The following is a 22725-nucleotide window of genomic DNA, read 5'->3' as shown; positions in this document are numbered from 1 at the left end:
TGTGTTCACACATTACAGTTTCATTGTGTTACTGAATTATTTGCAGTACTTTATCATTTAACCACACCATTAACACCACACAGCACACTGTATTCTCTACCTGTAACACCACACAGCATGCTGTATTCTCTACCTGTAATACCACACAGCACACTGTATTCTCTACCTGTAACACCACACAGCACACTGTATTCTCTACCTGTAACACCACACAGCACGCTGTATTCTGTACCTGTAACACCACACAGCACGCTGTATTCTCTACCTGTAACACCACACAGCACGCTGTATTCTCTACCTGTAACACCACACAGCACACTGTATTCTCTACCTGTAACACCACACAGCAGGCTGTATTCTCTACCTGTAACACCACACAGCACGCTGTGTTCTCTACCTGTAACACCACACAGCACTCTGTATTCTCTACCTGTAACACCACACAGCACACTGTATTCTCTACCTGTAACACCACACAGCACACTGTATTCTCTACCTGTAACACCACACAGCACACTGTATTCTCTACCTGTAACACCACACAGCACTCTGTATTCTCTACCTGTAACACCACACAGCACGCTGTATTCTCTACCTGTAACACCACACAGCACACTGTATTCTCTACCTGTAACACCACACAGCACGCTGTATTCTCTACCTGTAACACCACACAGCACGCTGTATTCTCTACCTGTAACACCACACAGCACACTGTATTCTCTACCTGTAACACCACACAGCACTCTGTATTCTCTACCTGTAACACCACACAGCACGCTGTATTCTGTACCTGTAACACCACACAGCACGCTGTATTCTCTACCTGTAACACCACACAGCACGCTGTATTCTCTACCTGTAACACCACACAGCACACTGTATTCTCTACCTGTAACACCACACAGCAGGCTGTATTCTCTACCTGTAACACCACACAGCACGCTGTGTTCTCTACCTGTAACACCACACAGCACTCTGTATTCTCTACCTGTAACACCACACAGCACACTGTATTCTCTACCTGTAACACCACACAGCACACTGTATTCTCTACCTGTAACACCACACAGCACACTGTATTCTCTACCTGTAACACCACACAGCACTCTGTATTCTCTACCTGTAACACCACACAGCACGCTGTATTCTCTACCTGTAACACCACACAGCACACTGTATTCTCTACCTGTAACACCACACAGCACGCTGTATTCTCTACCTGTAACACCACACAGCACGCTGTATTCTCTACCTGTAACACCACACAGCACACTGTATTCTCTACCTGTAACACCACACAGCACTCTGTATTCTCTACCTGTAACACCACACAGCACACTGTATTCTCTACCTGTAACACCACACAGCACACTGTATTCTCTACCTGTAACATCACACAGCATGCTGTATTCTCTACCTGTAACACCACACAGCACTCTGTATTCTCTACCTGTAACACCACACAGCACGCTGTATTCTCTACCTGTAACACCACACAGCACACTGTATTTTCTACCTGTAACACCACACAGCACGCTGTATTCTCTACCTGTAACACCACACAGCACGCTGTATTCTCTAACTGTAACACCACACAGCACACTGTATTCTCTACCTGTAACACCACACAGCACGCTGTATTCTCTACCTGTAACACCACACAGCACACTGTATTCTCTACCTGTAACACCACACAGCACCAGGCCTGTATTTAGAGTTCAGGCCCCCCCCCCCCGGCACTGGCTGGTTACATGCATGATATATACTTGTGTGCCGCTCTGCTTGATGCCCGCTATTCTCATCAAACAGACGTGATGGAGGAAGGAAGGAGGCCGGGGACGTCTTAGTTTGGGGACCGCTTCTGTCCAGTGTGGGACTGGGGTACCTGGGGCCCACCAGAGGAAATGATCCTTGGGGCCCACCAATATAGAACCAGTGAGACACGACACGTTGACCCCGTCCTTTCCTGGATTCATCTGTATCTGTGACAAATTCCTTTTTCAGTCGAACTAAAACTCTCAGAACCCCCTCTATTTATACAGCTCTCAGGGTATGCTGGGAGTTTTAGTCTCTGAGAAGACAACCCTGTAATAAATCACTGTGTGCAGAGTCTCCTGGTGGCTGCAATCTGGGGGTGACAACTATCAGCCCTGAAGGTCCAGCAATACATCTGTCTACACTGTACTACAACTCCCAGCATTTCCTGAGGGCTGCAGACTGTCAGTACATGCTGGGAGTTGTAGTGCCTGCAGCTGTTGTAGTTGGGTCCTATACACTGGATGCTTTGTGGGAGATCAGAATACATAGATCTGTGGGGGCTCAGTGTAGGGAAGTAACCCCAGAACATCACTAATAGGGATAGGGGGAGATGTTGTTGTTCTATCCCCTATTAGTGCTGTTCTAGGGTCACTTCCCTACACTGAGCCCCCACAAATCTATGTATTCTGATCTTTCACAAAGCATCCAGTGTATAGGACCCAACTACAACAGCTGCAGGCACTACGACTCCCAGCATGTACTGACAGACTGCAGCCCTCAGCATATGCTGGGAGTTGTAGTGCCAGCAGCTGTTGTAGTTGGGTCCTAGTTTAAAAGTTTGCGCTAGTGTACTGTAATGACCGCAGGGCTGTGTCAGTACACTACCGCAAACAATACACTGACCCAATGGTACACAAGCTCTGCACACGATAGAAGTGATTACAGTGCAGTTACTAATGACTCACAGGTGACGTCTTCTCCGATTGGCGTTGCTCACTTTTTTGCTTTCTTCTCCATCTGGTGCAGCCATCATGAAGACTTCTCCGACCAAAACTCGTCTGCAGGCGAGCAGCTGGGGTGACGATGAGGGGGAGCAGCTAGGGGTGGCAGGGCAGGGGGAGAGTCTGGGGAGGCAGAGGGAGCAGCTAGGGTGGCTGGGAGAGGATGGGGCAGCTGAGGTGGCAGGGGGAGAAGATGGGGGGCAGGGGGAGTAGCTGGGGTGACAAGGGGAGCAGAAGGGGGGACAGTCGGAGGAGAAGGGGGCAGGAGAAGATGGGGTGATAGGCAGGGCGAGAAGCTGGGGGGAAGGGAGAGCAGCTGGGGGGCAAGGGAGAAGCTGGGGTGGCAGGGGGAGCAGCAGTGGGGACAGGCGGAGGAGCCTGGAGGGGTGCTGGGGGAGAGGCTGGGGGGGTGCTGGGGGAGAGGCTGGGGGGGTTGCTGGGGGAGAGGCTGGGGGGAGAGGCTGGGGGGGTGCTGGGGGAGAGGCTGGGGGAGAGGCAGCGGCCGGGGAGCAGAGGCAGGTAAGGTAGGCCGGGTCCGGGTCCAGTGAGCTTCCAGCGGGCACACACTGCCTCTATCACAGGCCGGAAGCTCACAGCTGCAGCCCCGCGGTGCACGAACTTCTCTCCTGTTCGGCGTGATGACGTCACGTGCATCACTGCCAAGCGGGAGAGAAGGACTGCGGGGCTGCAGCTGTGAGCTTCCGGCCTGTGATAAAGGCAGTGTGTGACCGCCGGAAGCTCACCGGAAGTTGCACAACCCCCGAACAGCACCCCCCCCCTCCCCCGGGGCGGCAGACTAGGCAAATTCTTTTCCCTGAGGGTGCCGCCCCGCCCCCCCCCCCCCCCCCCCCCCGCAGGGTGCCTAGTGGCAAATACGGCCCTGCACAGCACGCTGTATTCTCTACCTGTAACACCACACAGCACGCTGTATTCTTACCCTTTAACGCTGATATTGGAATAAAGTAAGGAACTTTTTAAATTTAATTTTAAATTTTTTTTATTTTCATCTCCATGCACATATTATGATCGAGCATCTTTTATCTTGGACCTGAGCCCCACAATAAGGACTTTATCTGATATTATCTTACATGGTATATACTGTTTATGCCTTGTTTTTTCTCCAGGTAGGATTGGCAGTTCTGGCTCTGATCGTTTAGCATCATTTAATTGTGTTACTGCATCATTTTTGTGCAGTACTGCAATGAAACTCCAACATTTGTGAACATAGCCTTAATTTACCTGCAGAGTTTTGGAGTGAAGTTGCAGCACCTGCTTCCCGGTCACAGATGGTGAATCACTCAGGGGATCCAGCCTAGCCACCTGTGACATCACGCCCTGCCCCCTGTCTGCATCACCAGCCTGTGCTCTGCAAACACACACAATGTGAGACATGGAATCTTTGTCTCCTAAGGTGGGAGAGCAGTGAGAGCAGGAGACAATGTGAATTGGCACAGGGGCCATTTTTTTTCACTTCCTGGATGTCAATCAGCTACCAGTGTTGCAGAACCGCACAGATATGGTAATACATTATATAGACACACGCATCTATATACCTTTTATTGTACTTTTAATAGAAAACAAGTTTTCCTTATTTGGAGTTCCCCTTTAATCCCAAAAATGACAACCAAATAACACCAAACACATAATACCCCCTAGCAATAGTAAACGTCAATATGTTAATAACATTTTTTAGATCTACGGCTTAAAACAAAGCCTACCCTGTCAATTTCTCATTCCAAATAGAGACATAGTCAAAAGCAAGATCCCTGTGTTTTTGAATAGAGGCGATAAAATCCTAATAATAACTAATGACAGAGTCTCTGGAAGGACCTACCAAAGTGCTTAGCTAGGCAAATATTTAACAGCGTTCTTAAATCAGGGGCAAAGGGAGGGGTAGTGGGGGCATCTGACCAGGGTACAAGGTTGGGGAGGGCACTGATCACCCCCAATACCCAGTGCCTCTTTCAGCAGCTTAAGGGTATAAACCCACACACCGTATAAGCAGCGTATTTACTGCTGCGATACGCAGCAAACACGCAGCAAATACGCAGCAAAAACGCAGCAGATTATATCTAAATAACTGAACACAGCATCAAATCTGTACCAACAAATCTGCTGCGTATTTGCTGCGTATTTGTTGCGTATCTGCTGTGTATACGGTGTGTGGGTTTGTACCCTTAGTCTGATTTATTCTTAGGTGCTGTGTGCAGGGAGTAGAACAGCCATGCAGTTAGAGATTCCTTACACCGCTGCTCAGCACTCCCTGTGTGAGATGGAGGCAGTGTAATAACTGATTCACTATATTCAAGAGGGCACAGTGTGTATCAGTATTTTATTCAGAGGGCAAAGTGTGTATCAGTATTTTATTCAGAGGGCACAGTGTGTGGCAGTATTATTTTTAGATGGCACAGTGTGTGGTTGTATATTTTTAGATGGCACAGTGTGTGGTAGTATTATATTCAGAGGGCACAGGGTGCAGCAGTATTATATTCAGAGGGCACACTGTGCGGCAGCATTATATTCAGAGGGTGCAGTATGTGGCAGTATTATATTCAGAAGTCACAGGGTGTGACAGTATTATATTCAGAGGGCAGAGTGTATGGCAGTATTATATTCAGAGAGAGCAGTGTGTGGAAACCATCAAGACCCATTATTGCATTGCAGGTTGCCGATGGGCTAAAGAGTTGTTTTCCCTGTCAACCCTATAGATGCTGCAGTCACTACTGACCACAGCATCTACAGGGTTAAACTTCCAGCAGTGCAGTGAACTCTGGTGCAAACAGTTGCAGTGGAAGCTCGGCTGTGTAGGGTTGAGTTCCTGCTGTAATTATATATGTACACTAAGCAGTACACACATCATAATGACATTTATAACCATCATGTTGTGGCACCCGCTCATAATGCAGCACACCTGGTCCGTTTACATGGAGCGATAATTTGCCCAATTATTTTGAGGTAAAGATGTGTTTTTTTTATAACGATCAGCGTTTAGACGGAACGATATATTGTTTGGAAAAATCATTTTTGCGATTGTTTTAGGATCGCTTCAGCCCATCTCTCACACAGGGTGAATTGGTGAAATACTTACACAACGTTTACACAAAGCAATCTGCGAATTTTTTGTGAACGACCAACGACAATTTGAGAACTTGTTGAAAGATCACGTTGAACAATTTATTGCTCGTCGCTTGATCATTTATGGTTTTTACACGACCCGACTATCGCTCAAATGCGATCCTTATTGTGAAAATTTGAATGATAATAGTTCACATCATCACCTGGTCCTTTCCCTAGTCCAGGGTGTGAAAAGGAAGCATTTCCAAAGGGAACTTGAGTGTGTGGATGTGTAATTCTTTTTATCTCCTCAGGTTTCCTTTCAGAGATATGTGGACTTTTTTAAGGAGGGTGCTGTATAATGTGTTTTAATTAAAAAAGTTGTTTTCCAAAAACTCTTGCCCATGGGCTGTAATTGGTATTACAGCTCAACAAAAATAAAATAAATGACAGAGTCTAGGCTACAATTACAGATTCAACCTAGGGACAAATGAAAAGCTGCTTCTAAGAGAAAAAAGGAAACTCCTTTTTTAACCCTTTAAGGACATGGCCCATTTTCGTTTTTACGTTTTCGGTTTTTCCTCCTTGCGTTTAAAAGGTCATAGCACTTGCATTTTTCCACCTAGAAACCCACATGAGCCCTTATTTTTTGCGTCACTAATTGTACTTTGCAATTACAGGCTGAATTTTTGCATAAAGTACACTGCGAAACCAGAAAAAAATTCAAAGTGTGGTGAAATTGAAAAAAAAAACGCATTTCTTTTATTTGGGGGAAATGTGTTTTTACGCCATTCACCCTGGGGTAAAACTGACTTGTTATGCATGTTCCTCAAGTCGTTACGATTAAAACGATATATAACATGTATAACTTATATTGTATCTGATGGCCTGTAAAAAATTCAAACCGTTGTTAACCAATATACATTCCTTAAAATCGCTCCATTCCCAGGCTTATAGCGCTTTTATCCTTTGGTCTATGGGGCTGTGCGAGGTGTCATTTTTTGCGCCATGATGTGATCTTTCTATCGGTACCTTGATTGCGCATATACGACTTTTTGATCGCTTTTTATTAAATTTTTTCTGGATTTGATGCGACCAAAAATGCGCAATTTTGCACTTTGGGATTTTTTTGCGCTGACGCCGTTTACCGTACGAGATCAGGAATGTGATTAATTAATAGTTCGGGCGATTACGCACGCGGCGATAGCAAACATGTTTATTTATTTATTTATTTGTTTACTTTTATTTAAAACCTGGGAAAAGGGGGGTGATTCAGACTTTTATTAGGGGAGGGGGATTTTTACTATTCACAACAGTTTTTTTTTTTTTTTTTACACATATACTAGAAGCCCCCCTAGGGGACTTCTAGTATATACACTTGGATCTCTCATTGAGATCTCTGCAGCATAGATATGCTGCAGAGATCCATGAGATCGGCACTCGTTTGCTTTCGGCTGCTGCAGCCGGAAACAAACGAGTGCCGAGCCGAGGACGGCGCCATCTTGGACGCGTCCCCGGCCGGCATCAGTAACGGAGATCGCTCCTCCGGGACAAGGTCCCGGAGGAGCGATCTCCCCCACTAGACACCAGGGAAACGTTGCCTCCGGTAATCGGAGGCAGCTGTCAACTTTGACAGCTGCCTCCGATTAGCTAATTAGCGGGCACGGCGATCAGACCGTGCCCGCTAATAGCGGCGGTCCCGGGCTACACGCGGCACCCGGGATCGCAGCACTTCAAAGCGGGGCCGCCGCGCGGCCCCGCTTTGAAGTGCAAGTGAGGACATAGGACGTACCGGTACGTCCTATGTCCTTAAGAGGTTAATCCTGGACAACCCCATTGGATCCTATTGAATAAATTGCAGTGGGGGCCTTGTTATATAGATCTGAACATCAATTTATTTACTGCACATAAAGCTGTATTGTTACATCTGTAGAAAATGGGAGTCACCTGTAGTTTATGGCTCGCCACAGTAGGATGACATCAGAGGGGTTTCTTTATAAAATGGAGATTTATTGCGTCTTCTTTAAAAATAATAAAAGTTACAGAAATGAACATCTGGTAAAGTCTTACAGTCCTAGCGTCTAGTGTATGAAGGGTCTGTTAGCAAAGTAATGATAGCTTTCAGCAGAGGTGGATTGGTTTCAGCGTCCTTCATCCTTCACTTGTCCCGTCATGGAGTTCATTCTTCTAAAAGGCCCGATCCTCTTGTGACATAGGGCCCATACCTTCTGTACAGCCCTGATCCAACTCTTCCTCCATCTTGGTGACTACCATTTATATAGGGTTCATGACTCACTGTCAATGTCATGTGTGGGTGTGTTTATTATAATTGAGTGTGTGTGTCTGCACATATATGACCATAACAAATATAGAACTCTTTCTCTATGCATCAGCATAACCTGTTTCCAGTTATGGATGTATAGTTATTGTGCTGGCATCACCACCCTACAAATGTCATGGAATCGTGAATAGTGTGTAAATGCTGTGTACGATTATGCATCTATTTCCAACTTATACACGTTTCCTTATTATACAGTGAATAGAATATGATATTATAATGTCAGTATTACAATTACTTTATACAATGAATAGTGTTGTGCTATTATGGTAAGGTCAGTAGTATATTTGACTTATATTATATTATACTAAGATATTGTTCATTGTAAAACACATCGTATTTAACAACATCTAATGCTGCATTTACACGGAACGATTATCATTCGAATTTTCACTATAACGATCGCATTTGAGTGTTAATCGTTCCGTGTAAACACAGCAAACGATCAAGTGACTAGTGAAAAATTGTTCATTTTGATCTTTCATCATGTTCACAAGTCGTTTATCGTTCGCAGATCGCTTTGTGTAAACAGTCTTTCAAACAGTCTTTCACCCTATGTAAAAGATAAGCTTAAGCGATCTTAATAACGATCGAATAATGATTTTTCTAACGATTTATTTGTCTAAACGCTGATCGTTATAAAAACCAAATTGTTAAACGCAGCATAAGACTATGTTCACACACCATAAAATGAAGGTTAAAATCTGCTGTAATTGTGAGTTTAAAATACTGCCATAATTTTGAGGTTTACCCTTTGAGGACCAAGCCCATAATGAGCCAGTAGACCATGCAAATTTTCATTTTTGTGTTTTCGTTTTTTTTCTCCGCCCCTTCTAAGAGCTCTAGCCCTTTCATTTTTCTATCTACTGGGCCATATAAGTGCTTGTTTTTTACAGGAATAGTTGTACTTTGTAATGGCGTCTTTCATTCTACCATAACATGTATGAAGGAATCCCAAAATTATTATATATGAAGATATAAATAGGTGAAATTATAAAAAAGAATGCAATATGGTAACGTTTGGGGGGTTCCTGTGTCTACGTAATACACTATATGGTAAAAGTGACATGATACCATTATTCTATATGTCAGCCCGAACACAACCACATGCAGGTTTATACATATTTATAGTGCTTGAAAAGCACTATATTGTAATCCGTATTCTTCTTCTTCTTCTTCCGTTTCTTCTTCCAGCCATTTTTCTACGCGTAATACAGCCCGAACCGCTTTGCGCACACACTCCGTTCAAACTGCGTTTCGAAGCCCTCGGCGGTGTGTGGTGTGCTATCTATTTTTTTTGTTTTGATCGGATTTGTGGTTTTTAAGAAATTTACGTTTAAAGACCCCAAATTTCCCATAGAAAATAATGGCCCATTGCAAATAATGGCCACACTCTAACCGCTAACAGCCAATCACAGCACATATGCAAATAGCTGAAATATAGCAGCCAATAGGAACTCTAAGGTCTTGTCAGTCAATGTATCACACCATCCAAAGTCACATGTCCACTATTGGCCAATAGAAGATGTAATATATGGAAGGTCCTTAACGATTTTGTCCAACTGACATGAGTAAGATTGTCATGGTAACCGAGCAATGATTTTTACCATTATAAGTACCCAGATCGCTCTTAAGGGGACCCAGGTCACCATTAAAGGAACACAAGTCGCTCTTAAATGGACCCAAGTCACTCTTAAAGGGACTGGAGCCATGTCACTCTTAAAGGGACCCCAGTCGTTCTTAAAGGGACCCAAGTCGCTCCTAAAGGGGCAAGACCCAAGTCGCTCTTAAAGGGACGGGACCCAAGTCGCTCTTAAAGGGTCCCATGTAGCTCTTAAAGGGATCCAAGTCGCTCTTAAAGGGACGGGACCCAAGTTGCTCTTAAAGGGACGGGACGCATGTTGCTCTTAAAGGGACCCAAGTCACTCCAAAAGGTATGGGACCCATGTCGCTCTTAAAAAGACCCATGTTGCTAAAGCGACCCAGGTCCCTTAAAGAGCGACCCGGGTCCCTTTAAGAGCGACCCGGGTCCCTTTATGAGCGACCTGGGTCCCTTTAAGAGCGACCCGGGTCCCTTTAAGAGCGACCCGGGTCTCTTTATGAGCGACCTGGGTCCCTTTAAGAGTGACCTGGGTCCTTTTAAGACCGAAATATGTCCCTTCAAGAGCGAAATATGTCCCTTTAAGAGCGACCTGGGTCCCTTTAAGAGTGAAATGGATCCCTTTAAGAGCGACCTGGGTCCCTTTAAGAGCGAAATGGGTCCCTTTAAGAGTGAAATGGGTCCCTTTAAGAGCGAAATATGTCCCTTTAAGAGCAAAATGGGTCCTTTTAAGAGCAACCCGTGTCCCTTTAAGAGCGAAATAGGTCCCTTTATGAGCGACCTGGGTCCCTTTAAGAGCGACCTGGGTCCTTTTAAGAGCGAAATATGTCCCTTTAAGAGCGACCTGGGTCCCTTTAAGAGCGAAATATGTGCCTTTAAGATCAAAATGGGTCCTTTTAAGAGTGACCTGGGTCCCTTTAAGAGCGAAATAGGTCCCTTTAAGAGTGAAATGGGTCCCTTTAAGAGCGAAATATGTCCCTTTAAGAGCAAAATGGGTCCTTTTAAGAGCGACCTGGGACCCAAGTCGCTCTTAAAGGGTCCCATGTAGCTCTTAAAGGGATCCAAGTCGCTCTTAAAGGGACGGGACCCAAGTTGCTCTTAAAGGGACGGGACACATGTTGCTCTTAAAGGGACCCAAGTCACTCCAAAAGGTATGGGACCCATGTCGCTCTTAAAAAGACCCATGTTGCTAAAGCGACCCAGGTCCCTTAAAGAGCGACCCGGGTCCCTTTAAGAGCGACCTGGGTCCCTTTATGAGCGACCTGGGTCCCTTTAAGAGCGACCCGGGTCCCTTTAAGAGCGACCTGGGTCTCTTTATGAGCGACCTGGGTCCCTTTAAGAGTGACCTGGGTCCTTTTAAGACCGAAATATGTCCCTTCAAGAGCGAAATATGTCCCTTTAAGAGCGACCTGGGTCCCTTTAAGAGTGAAATGGATCCCTTTAAGAGCGACCTGGGTCCCTTTAAGAGCGAAATGGGTCCCTTTAAGAGTGAAATGGGTCCCTTTAAGAGCGAAATATGTCCCTTTAAGAGCAAAATGGGTCCTTTTAAGAGCGACCCGTGTCCCTTTAAGAGCGAAATAGGTCCCTTTATGAGCGACCTGGGTCCCTTTAAGAGCGACCTGGGTCCTTTTAAGAGCGAAATATGTCCCTTTAAGAGCGACCTGGGTCCCTTTAAGAGCGAAATATGTCCCTTTAAGATCAAAATGGGTCCTTTTAAGAGTGACCTGGGTCCCTTTAAGAGCGAAATAGGTCCCTTTAAGAGTGAAATGGGTCCCTTTAAGAGCGAAATATGTCCCTTTAAGAGCAAAATGGGTCCTTTTAAGAGCGACCTGGGACCCAAGTCGCTCTTAAAGGGTCCCATGTAGCTCTTAAAGGGATCCAAGTCGCTCTTAAAGGGACGGGACCCAAGTTGCTCTTAAAGGGACGGGACACATGTTGCTCTTAAAGGGACCCAAGTCACTCCAAAAGGTATGGGACCCATGTCGCTCTTAAAAAGACCCATGTTGCTAAAGCGACCCAGGTCCCTTAAAGAGCGACCCGGGTCCCTTTAAGAGCGACCTGGGTCCCTTTATGAGCGACCTGGGTCCCTTTAAGAGCGACCCGGGTCCCTTTAAGAGCGACCTGGGTCTCTTTATGAGCGACCTGGGTCCCTTTAAGAGTGACCTGGGTCCTTTTAAGACCGAAATATGTCCCTTCAAGAGCTAAATATGTCCCTTTAAGAGCGACCTGGGTCCCTTTAAGAGTGAAATGGATCCCTTTAAGAGCGACCTGTGTCCCTTTAAGATCAAAATGGGTCCTTTTAAGAGTGAACTGGGTCCCTTTAAGAGCGAAATATGTCCCTTTAAGAGCAAAATGGGTCCTTTTAAGAGCGACCCGTGTCCCTTTAAGAGCGAAATAGGTCCCTTTATGAGCGACCTGGGTCCCTTTAAGAGCGACCTGGGTCCTTTTAAGAGCGAAATATGTCCCTTTAAGAGCGACCTGGGTCCCTTTAAGAGCGAAATATGTCCCTTTAAGATCAAAATGGGTCCTTTTAAGAGTGACCTGGGTCCCTTTAAGAGCGAAATGGGTCCCTTTAAGAGTGAAATGGGTCCCTTTAAGAGCGAAATATGTCCCTTTAAGAGCAAAATGGGTCCTTTTAAGAGCGACCTGGGTCCCTTTAAGAGCGAATTGGGTCCCTTTATGAGCGACCTGGGTCCCTTTAAGAGCGACCTGGGTCCTTTTAAGAGCGAAATATGTCCCTTCAACAGCTAAATATATCCCTTCAAGAGCGAAATATGTCCCTTTAAGAGCGACCTGGGTCCCTCTAAGAGCGAAATGGGTCCCTTTAAGAGCGACCTGGGTCCCTTTAAGAGCGAAATGGTTCCTTTTAAGCGTGAAGTTGGTTCCTTTAAGAGTGAAATTGGTCCCTTTAGGAGTGATCTGGGTCCCTTTAAGAGCAAACTGGGTCCATTTAAGAGCGAACTGGGTCCCTTTAAGTGCGATCTGGGTCCCTTTAAGATCGACCTGGGTCCCTTTAAGATCGACCTGGGTCCCTTTAAGAGCGAAATGGGTCCCTTTAAGAGTGAAATGGGTCCCTTTAAGAGCGAAATATGTCCCTTTAAGAGCAAAATGGGTCCTTTTAAGAGCGACCCGTGTCCCTTTAAGAGCGAAATAGGTCCCTTTATGAGCGACCTGGGTCCCTTTAAGAGCGACCTGGGTCCTTTTAAGAGCGAAATATGTCCCTTTAAGAGCGACCTGGGTCCCTTTAAGAGCGAAATGGATCCCTTTAAGAGCGACCTGGGTCCCTTTAAGAGCGAAATATGTCCCTTTAAGATCAAAATGGGTCCTTTTAAGAGTGACCTGGGTCCCTTTAAGAGCGAAATGGGTCCCTTTAAGAGTGAAATGGGTCCCTTTAAGAGCGAAATATGTCCCTTTAAGAGCAAAATGGGTCCTTTTAAGAGCGACCTGGGTCCCTTTAAGAGCGAAATGGGTCCCTTTATGAGCGACCTGGGTCCCTTTAAGAGCGACCTGGGTCCTTTTAAGAGCGAAATATGTCCCTTCAACAGCTAAATATATCCCTTCAAGAGCGAAATATGTCCCTTTAAGAGCGACCTGGGTCCCTCTAAGAGCGAAATGGGTCCCTTTAAGAGCGACCTGGGTCCCTTTAAGAGCGAAATGGTTCCTTTTAAGCGTGAAGTTGGTTCCTTTAAGAGTGAAATTGGTCCCTTTTTTTTTTTTATATAAGCAATTTTTATTCTCATATATCATTACATACAAAACCAATGGAACATCATAGTTACACAATCAATACATACATATTTCCCCCCCCCCATACCCCTACCTACCCCCCCCCCCCCCTCGGGCTCTCTTATTAAATTAATCCATACAACGCTTATAAGCCATCTCGTACTTATTGTACATGGTCACCATCTCCCTCCATGCTTTAACATGTAATTTCCCCGCAGAGTTCCAATTTCTGACAATCAGCAACCTAAGGACAAACAATCTTTTATTTATAGTTTTCCTCTTAGCTGTATTTGCATTTACTATACGTGTATCGTCACCTAAAATTGCCAACATGGGACAGGGCATAATTTTTAACTCAACTTCTCTCCCAACTTCTTCTAACACCTCCTTCCAAAGTTCCTGCAACGCCTTACAAGACCAGAAGACATGAATCCAATCCCTAACTTCCTCTCCACATCTTGCACATGTCGCCGTTTCCCGCTTACCGATTTTTACTAAGAAATCCGGGGTGTAGTACAATCTATAAAGGATATGGAGCTGAACTATCTGATGATTCAGATTACTGGAGACATTCTTTACATTATTCAGGATTCTATCCCATTGTGTCTCTGAGATATTGCCCAGCTCTTTTTCCCACTTATCCCTCCTACCTCTTCTACTCTCCTCCCACGTCTCCGATATTAACTTCTTATAGATACGTGACAATCCCTTTCTAATTTCAACTCCATTACCAATCTGTGCAATTAAATCCGGGGTCTGCCCCACCATAAAGAGAGATTTATCACTGGTAGCGGTAAAGGCATGCCTCAACTGCAAATATTCATAATATACACATTCACTCAGCCCAAATTCTTCTTTCAGCACCTGCCAAGATTTTAGTTGGCCACCCACAAAGGCATCCAGCACTCTCACTACTCCTGCCTTCATCAGCCCCTTCAATACACCCATTTTGTATACTTCTATTAGTCTACCATTTTTCCACAAGGGGGTGCTACTCATAGAATGCTCCACTCTAAACAATTCTTTCACCCATTCCCACACTTTCATAACCATATGCGCAGTTGGACACTCTACCCATTCATTCCCTTTCAAACACTCAGATTCCAACATTCCAATTAATCCACATGATCTCGCTACACTCCTCTCCCAATATTTGTATAGTTCTATTCTGCTTCTATTCCACAAATAGTTTAGTTGACCAGCTAAGTAATATAATCTAACATTAGGAAAGCTAACTCCCCCTTCACCCTTGGGAAGGCAGAAATACTTAATACGCAATCTGACTCGTTTCCTACCCCAAATCAATCTGTTAAGAGCAGCTTCTACTTTTTTAAATGTTCGTTCATCTACCCAGATTGGAGAGGCGTTGAAGACGTACAGCAACTTTGGAAGGATTATTGCCCTGGCCAATGTAATTCTCTCCGCCTTAGAATAGACTAGGCTAGTCCAGATATTTATCTTGTTGCTGATTGTCTTCAAAACCGGAAATGTGTTCACTTCATGGTAATCCTGTACTCTACTGGTAACCTCAATTCCAAGATACTTAAAACTCTCCCCCTTAGACAGTACTCTCACTTTACCCCCTTCAATAGGGTTTTCCCCTTTCAAATCCTCTGAGATAGGGAGCAGAGTAGATTTGCTCCAATTGATCTTAAGCCCGGAGTAGTTGCCATACTCTTCTATGACTCTTATGATACAACCTATTGACTCTCTAGGGTCACTAACAAAGAGCAACATGTCATCTGCGAATAGACTGATCTTATCTAGATGTCCCCTCACCCCAAATCCCCGCACACTGCTATCCGCTCTAATCTTTATGGCCAACGGCTCCAGAGCAAGTATGAACAGCATTGGGGAGAGGGGACATCCTTGCCGGGTACCCCTACTTAACCCAAACCTCTCAGAATACACCCCATTCACAATTACCCGTGACTGAACATCTTCATAAAGCAGCTTAACCATATTTATGTACCCCCCTCCCAATCCAAACCTCTCCATAACCTTCCAAAGGAAGGCCCACTCCACCCTGTCAAAGGCCTTCTCTGCGTCCAATGACAGGATGGAGTGGGATCCCCCCCCCCTCATCTGCATATTATGAAACAGTCTAGCAATATTCTGTGTGATTACCCTCCCTGGAACGAACCCGCCCTGGTCTTCATGTACTAATTCGGGAATAACTCTCTTAAGGCGGTTCGCCAGGGCTTTGGCGTACAATTTAATGTCTACATTTAAGAGGGATATAGGTCTGTAGGCCCCAGCTTCCTCTAAGTTTTTCCCCTCTTTTGGTATTAGGGTAATCCCTGCCTCTTTCATTGAGTTCGGTAGCTGGCCTGTCTCCAACGCCCCTTGCATAACCCTACATAACGCCGGGACCAAGATTTTCCCAAATCTCCGATATGTCTCGAAGGGCAGCCCATCACTACCTGGCGATGTATTCCCCTTAACCTCCCTTAGGGCCTGCTCTAGCTCTTCCACTCTCAAGGGCTTCCCCAGCTCACCTCTCTGTTCTTCAGATACCGTGGGAAACTTAATGCTATCCAAATACTCCTCCATATTCTCCACCGCCACAACTCTCTCTGACCTATATAGTTCTTTATAATATTTAACGAAGACCTCTCTAATCTCCTTCTGCGTACACACCAATTCCCCCTTACTATTCCTTACCGCTGAGATTGCCTTTCTCCCTGCCTGGCCTGATATAATTGCCATCAACCGTTTACTGGGCATACTGCCGTGGAGATATTTATCCTTATCAAGGAAAAACAACTTATTAAGGGCCCTTTCCTCTAATATTGAGTCATATTCCTTCCGTGCGTCTGTCCAATCATTTTTCCTCTCTTCACTTGGACTTGCCACATATTCCCTTTCAGTTTTTATTACCCTTTCTTCCGCCCCCTTACTCTCCCTCTCAAACTGTCTCCTAGTTCTCACAATTTCCTTATTTAATAAACCCCTTAGGAAGGCTTTTGCTGCATCCCACACCACACTATCTGGAGCTGACCCCCAGTTTCTACTAAACATCTCCCCCAACTCTTCCCCTATCCTCTCCTCTCCCCCTATTAGTCTAAACCAATGGGCGTTCATTTTCCAACCACCATTACCCCTTTCATTACCCGTCAGTATTTCTACACTTAACGGACCATGATCTGATACCGCACGTGTTTTGTACTGAATATCTTTAATATATCTTACAAATCTTTCATTAGTCAGGACCAGATCTATTCTTGAGCTGGTTTGACATGTCTTATTAAAACATGAGAAAACAGCTCTCTCGGGATTTCTCTCTCTCCACACATCCCTAAGACCAAATTCCCTACATAGCTTGCTCAAAGGAGTAACTACGGGTATGTTCTTCACCACTTTTACCCTTAATCTATCCTTCCTCTCGTCCATGACGCAATTCATGTCTCCCATGATCATAAGGGGCAACTCCGCCCACCCTGCAGTTTTCCTTAGGACCTGATTAAGGGTGGCGGATGAGTACGGAGGTGGCACATACACAAAAACTAAGATACATTCTAATCTACCTATCCTACAGTGTATTATTATGTACTTCCCTTCTATATCTATTTCTTTATCCAATAATTCCCACATAACTGACCTGTGAACAAAAACTGACAAACCCCTTGAATAAGTTGAATAAACTGCGTGATATTGAGCAGACCACCAGGGTCTGTTTAAATATAATACTGTGTCTTTTGTGAGGTGTGTTTCTAATAAACATATTATACTTGGTAAATAATTTTTAATAACCTCGAATACGGTGTGCCTCTTCACTCTATCATTTAACCCCCTCGTGTTCCATACCACTATTTTAGTACTCATCCGTCACCCCCCCATCCATTTTAATCCGCGCAGCAATAGAGGGAGTGTCCCTACCAGTCGCATCAGAGAAGACAAAGGGGAAGAGAACAGAAAAGGAAGAGAAGAAAGGAACAGATAGATGGACCAAAACATAATTTTCTCTGCTTGTCCGAACCCCTCCCCTCCCCCCCCCCTACCTCCCATCCCTCCCACCAACCCACCCCCCCTCCACCCCCCTCCCTCCACCCCCACAACCTACCCCCCCATCCCCCCCTCCCCACCCCACCCCCCCCCTCCCCTCCTTTCAACCTGCCCCACTACTTTCATAGAGGGCCGGTTCCTATTCGTGAGTTTTCTCCACCTGGCACACTCTACTACCAACGTTTAAATAAATCACAACATCATTTCTTGCCCTGGGTGTCTAACCACTTTCCCGCCTCCTCAGGGGTTTTGAAAAACCATGTTTTCCCATCCAGCATGACCTTTAACTTGGCTGGAAACAGCAGCGAGTATTGTATATCGGCAGCACGCATCCGTTTTTTTACAGCATTAAAGTTCATTCTGTCCCGCCCAGTCTGGGCTGCAAAGTCAGGGTAAATTGCTATTTTCTGTGTGTTATACAGCAACTCCGCCGACTTCCTTGCTCTCTGGATTACAATATCTCTATCTCTAGCAGAAAGGATTCTTGCTATCATAGGTCTGGGATGCTCTCCCACCACCCGCCTCCCCGGAATTCTATGTGCTCTTTCCACCTCAAAACTAGGCGAGAGATAGTCACCAAACTGCTGCTTCAACCACTTAAATACAAGTTCAGTAGGTCTTTCCCCTTCTTCCTTTTCTGGTATGCCAATAATTTTCACATTGTTTCTACGTGACCTATTTTCAAGATCAATCGTTTTTTCTCTTAACTCTCTACTGCTGTTTTCCAAAAGCTCAATTATTTTTTTCATTTTCTGCATTTCATCTTCTACTGCACTGATTCTATTTTCTGCCTCACTACATCTCTGCTTTACCTTCCCCATGTCCTCTCTAATAATAGATATTTCACTTTGGATTGTCCCAACCTGACATGTCAGTGTTTCCAATGAGATGTTACATTTATTCACTGTCATTAGAATCTTTCCCAGTGTTTCATTACTATCCATCTCCACTTGTTTACTGTGGGCGCCACCCCCTATCTCCTCAGTCAAAGAGTCACTTAACCCTTTCCCTCCTGTTTTGTTCTTACTAGCTGACTGTGAAGGGGAAAGGAATTTGTCTAATTTACCACCCTGTTTCCCTTCCTTTATGGGACTCCTGGAGTTCTTTCCTGACCTCATCCTTTATTCCAAGTTAACCCCCACCTGCAAGAGAAACAATCCCCCACTACACAGATAGTTTGCTTATACACTAAGACACTTTTAAACCTCCTTCCCCCTCCAACACCGTCCGTTACCGTCCAGATAATAAATGGGGGGTAATGTAAATGACAGAGGCAGTTAGTAGGGGCAAAAGTCTCCTTATGTCGCTTCACAAAAGGTGCGCTCTTTCCTTTTCAGGGACTGAAGAACAATTCCTTAAATACTTTAGAATCAGCACAGTTTTATGCACGGTTTTCCAACAAAGTGAATAATAATGGAGCCAACTATTCCACAAAAATCATATGCCACTGTTTAGACCAGTACACCACTTGCTCTCATATCTGGCCTTTATCAAAACTGGTCGCAGTGGCAGCAGCTTAGTACATGCATGCAGAGCTAGGATGGATCTCACCCAATTGTTGCTCCGGTCCGCAGTCCCCCGTCATGGGATATACCAGCCTGCTGGGCTTGCCTCACCGAGCTCCACGTGGCGTCTGTCCTGCCTCCGGGCTCTCTCTCACCAGGACCCGGCTCTGAGCCTCTGCACTCTGTCAGCAGCCTCCCGCTTCACCTAGGCGATCTCCGGCCTCTCACTCCGGACCTCACACCAGGCTCTGCTCCTGGGGCTCCTCCGCTCGGCCAGACACGCCTCTCACACGTGGTCACCTGACCGGCACCTCCGTCTCACGGCTCTCAGCTGTCAACGCTCGGCTTCCACCCGGAGCTTTCGCTCCTCACCACCTCCGTTACGGATCAGCAGCAAGCAGGTATTTATTATTCTCGCAGGGGGCTGAATCTCTCACATCCAAAACCCCCTGCTAATATGTCTCAGGCTTTCTGGACTGCCGTTTCTCCTCAGCTCTCCATGCAGGGAATTTGCCTCCAATTAACCATCACAGTTTTAGGCAGACGCCCAGGGTTTCAGGTGTCGTAGCGTGCCAGGTGGACAGGAGAGCTCACCTTAGCTCCTCCTCTTCCTCCATCCCCCCGAAATTGGTCCCTTTAAGAGTGATCTGGGTCCCTTTAAGAGCAAACTGGGTCCATTTAAGAGCGAACTGGGTCCCTTTAAGTGCGATCTGGGTCCCTTTAAGATCGACCTGGGTCCCTTTAAGATCGACCTGGGTCCCTTTAAGAGCGAAATGGGTCCCTTTAAGAGTGAAATTGGTCCCTTTAAGAGTTAAATTGGTCCCTTTAAGAGCGATCTGGGTCCCTTTAAGAGCAAACTGGGTCCCTTTAAGAGCGACCTGGGTCCCTTTAAGAGCGAAATGGGTCCCTTTAAGAGCAAAATGGGTCTCTTTAAGAGCAACCTGGGTCCCTTTAAGAGCGACCTGGGTCCCTTTAAGAGCAACCTGGGTTCCGTTAAGAGCGACCTGGGTCTCTTTAAGAGCGAAGGGACCCACGTCGCTCTTAAATCGACTCTTAAAGGGATGGGACGAAGTCGCTCCTAAAGGGACGGCACCCAGGATTAAAGTTAAAAGGAAGTCACTGGTAAAGGGGCACTCTGGAAGTCACTGGTAAAGGGGCGCTCTGGAAGTCACTGCTAAAGAGGCGCTCTGGAAGTCACTGGTAAAGGGGCGCTCTGGAAGTCACTGCTAAAGAGGCGCTCTGGAAGTCACTGGTAAAGGGGCGCTCTGGAAGTCACTGCTAAAGAGGCGCTCTGGAAGTCACTGGTAAAGGGGTGCTCTTTTCAAGCACTATGTATTTCCCTGGAAATGCAAATCTAGTTTCTAATGTTATTTTTTTTTTAAATTAATTATTAATAAAATGGGCCTATTGTGACGCTTATAACAATTTTAGTTTTTAACCTACAGGGCTGTATGGTGTGTCATTTTTTGTGCCATGATCTCTAGTTTTTATTAATACCGTATTTGTGTAGCTTGGATGTTTTGATCACTTGTTTATACATATATACATATATATATATCTATATCATAAAAATCAAAGTCTGTCTGTCTGTCTGTCTGTCCTTCTGTCTGTCTGTCTGTCTGTCTGTCCTCTATAGACTTCCAAACGCCTGAACCGTTTGACCCCAAATTTGGCACACAGATACATTGGGTGCCCGGAAAGGTTATTGCGAAGGTCCCGTCCCCGCCAGATGTACAGGAGGGGAGGGGGAGGGGAAAAAGAGGCGCCCATAGAGATGAATGGAAAAATCTCCTCACTGCAAACACAGGTGATATAATTAGCTGCAGCAGACACGGCAGTTGGAGCCTTAGCAACCAATAGGATTACTGCTTTCATTTTCACAGGGAGTTGTGGTTGCTAGGGAAGCTGCCTCACAACATCCACAGTAATAACTGGTAGACCCCCTACTCCATCTATACAGTACATGTATATACAGGACCCCCTACTCCATCCATACAGTACATGTATATACAGGGACCCCTACTCCATCTATACAGTACATGTATATACAGGACCCCCTACTCCATCTATACAGTACATATATATACAGGGCCCCCTACTCCATCTATACAGTACATGTATATACAGGACCCCCTACTCCATCTATACAGTACATGTATATACAGGGCCCCCTACTCCATCTATACAGTACATGTATATACAGGACCCCCTACTCCATCTATACAGTACATGTATCCAGGACCCCCTACTCAATCTATACAGTACATGTATACAGGACCCCCTACTCCATCTATACAGTACATATATATACAGGACCCCCTACTCCATCTATACAGTACATATATATACAGGGCCCCCTACTCCATCTATACAGTACATGTATATACAGGGCCCCCTACTCCATCTATACAGTACATGTATATACAGGGCCCCCTACTCCATCTATACAGTACATGTATATACAGGACCCCCTACTCCATCCATACAGTACATGTATATACAGGACCCCTACTCCATCCATACAGTACATGTATATACAGGACCCCCTACTCCATCTATACAGTACATGTATATACAGGGCACAACAGGTATACCAAACTGTGACTGGGTAACACTGCTACACCAGACCTGACCAATACCGCCATACTGTGCTGGATAACACTGTCATACCAGACCTGACCAATACCGCCATACTGTGACTGGATAACACTGCCGCACCAGACCTGACCAATACCGCCATACTGTGACTGGATAACACTGCCAGACCTGACCAATACCGCCATACTGTGACTGGATAACACCTCCATACCAGACCTGACCAATACCGCCATACTGTGACTGGATAACACTGTCATACCAGACCTGACCAATGTGCTGGATAACAATGTCATACCAGACCTGACCAATGCCGCCATACTGTGACTGGATAACACTGTCATATAAGACCTGACCAATACTGCCATACTGTGAATGGATAACACCGCCACACCAGACCTGACCAATACCGCTATACTGTGCTGGATAACACTGTCATACCAGACCTGACCAATGCCGCCATACTGTGACTGGATAACACTGCCATACCAGACCTGACCAATACCGCCATACTGTGCTGGATAACACTGTCATACCAGACCTGACCAATACCGCCATACTGTCACTGGATAACACTGCCATACCAGACCTGACCAATACCGGCAAACTGTGACTGGGTAACACCGCCACACCAGTCCTGACCAATACCACCATACTGTGACTGGATAACACCATCATATCAGACCTGACCAATACTGCCATACTGTGACTGGATAACACCGCTATACCAGACCTGACCAATACCACCATACCATGACTGGATAACACCGCCACACCAGACCTGACCAATACCGCCATACTGTGACTGGATAACACCCCCATACCAGACATGACCAATACCGACACACTGTGACTGAATAACACTGCCATACGGGTAAATACAACCCTGCAGGTATACAGGACACTACAGGTATACAGGACCCAAAAACTATACACTACAAGTGCACGGGACCTCCACAAAACTATATACTACAGGTATACAGGACCCCAAACTTTACACTACAGGTATACAGGACCCCAAAACTATATACTACAGGTATACAGGACCTCCACCAACTATATACTTCAGGTATACAGGACCTCCACCAACTATATACTACAGGTATACAGGACCCCAAACTATACACTACAGGTATACAG

Source organism: Dendropsophus ebraccatus, chromosome 1 (genome assembly GCF_027789765.1).
Source record: "Dendropsophus ebraccatus isolate aDenEbr1 chromosome 1, aDenEbr1.pat, whole genome shotgun sequence".
Lineage (NCBI taxonomy): Eukaryota > Metazoa > Chordata > Amphibia > Anura > Hylidae > Dendropsophus > Dendropsophus ebraccatus.
This window is presented reverse-complemented; position numbering follows the sequence as displayed.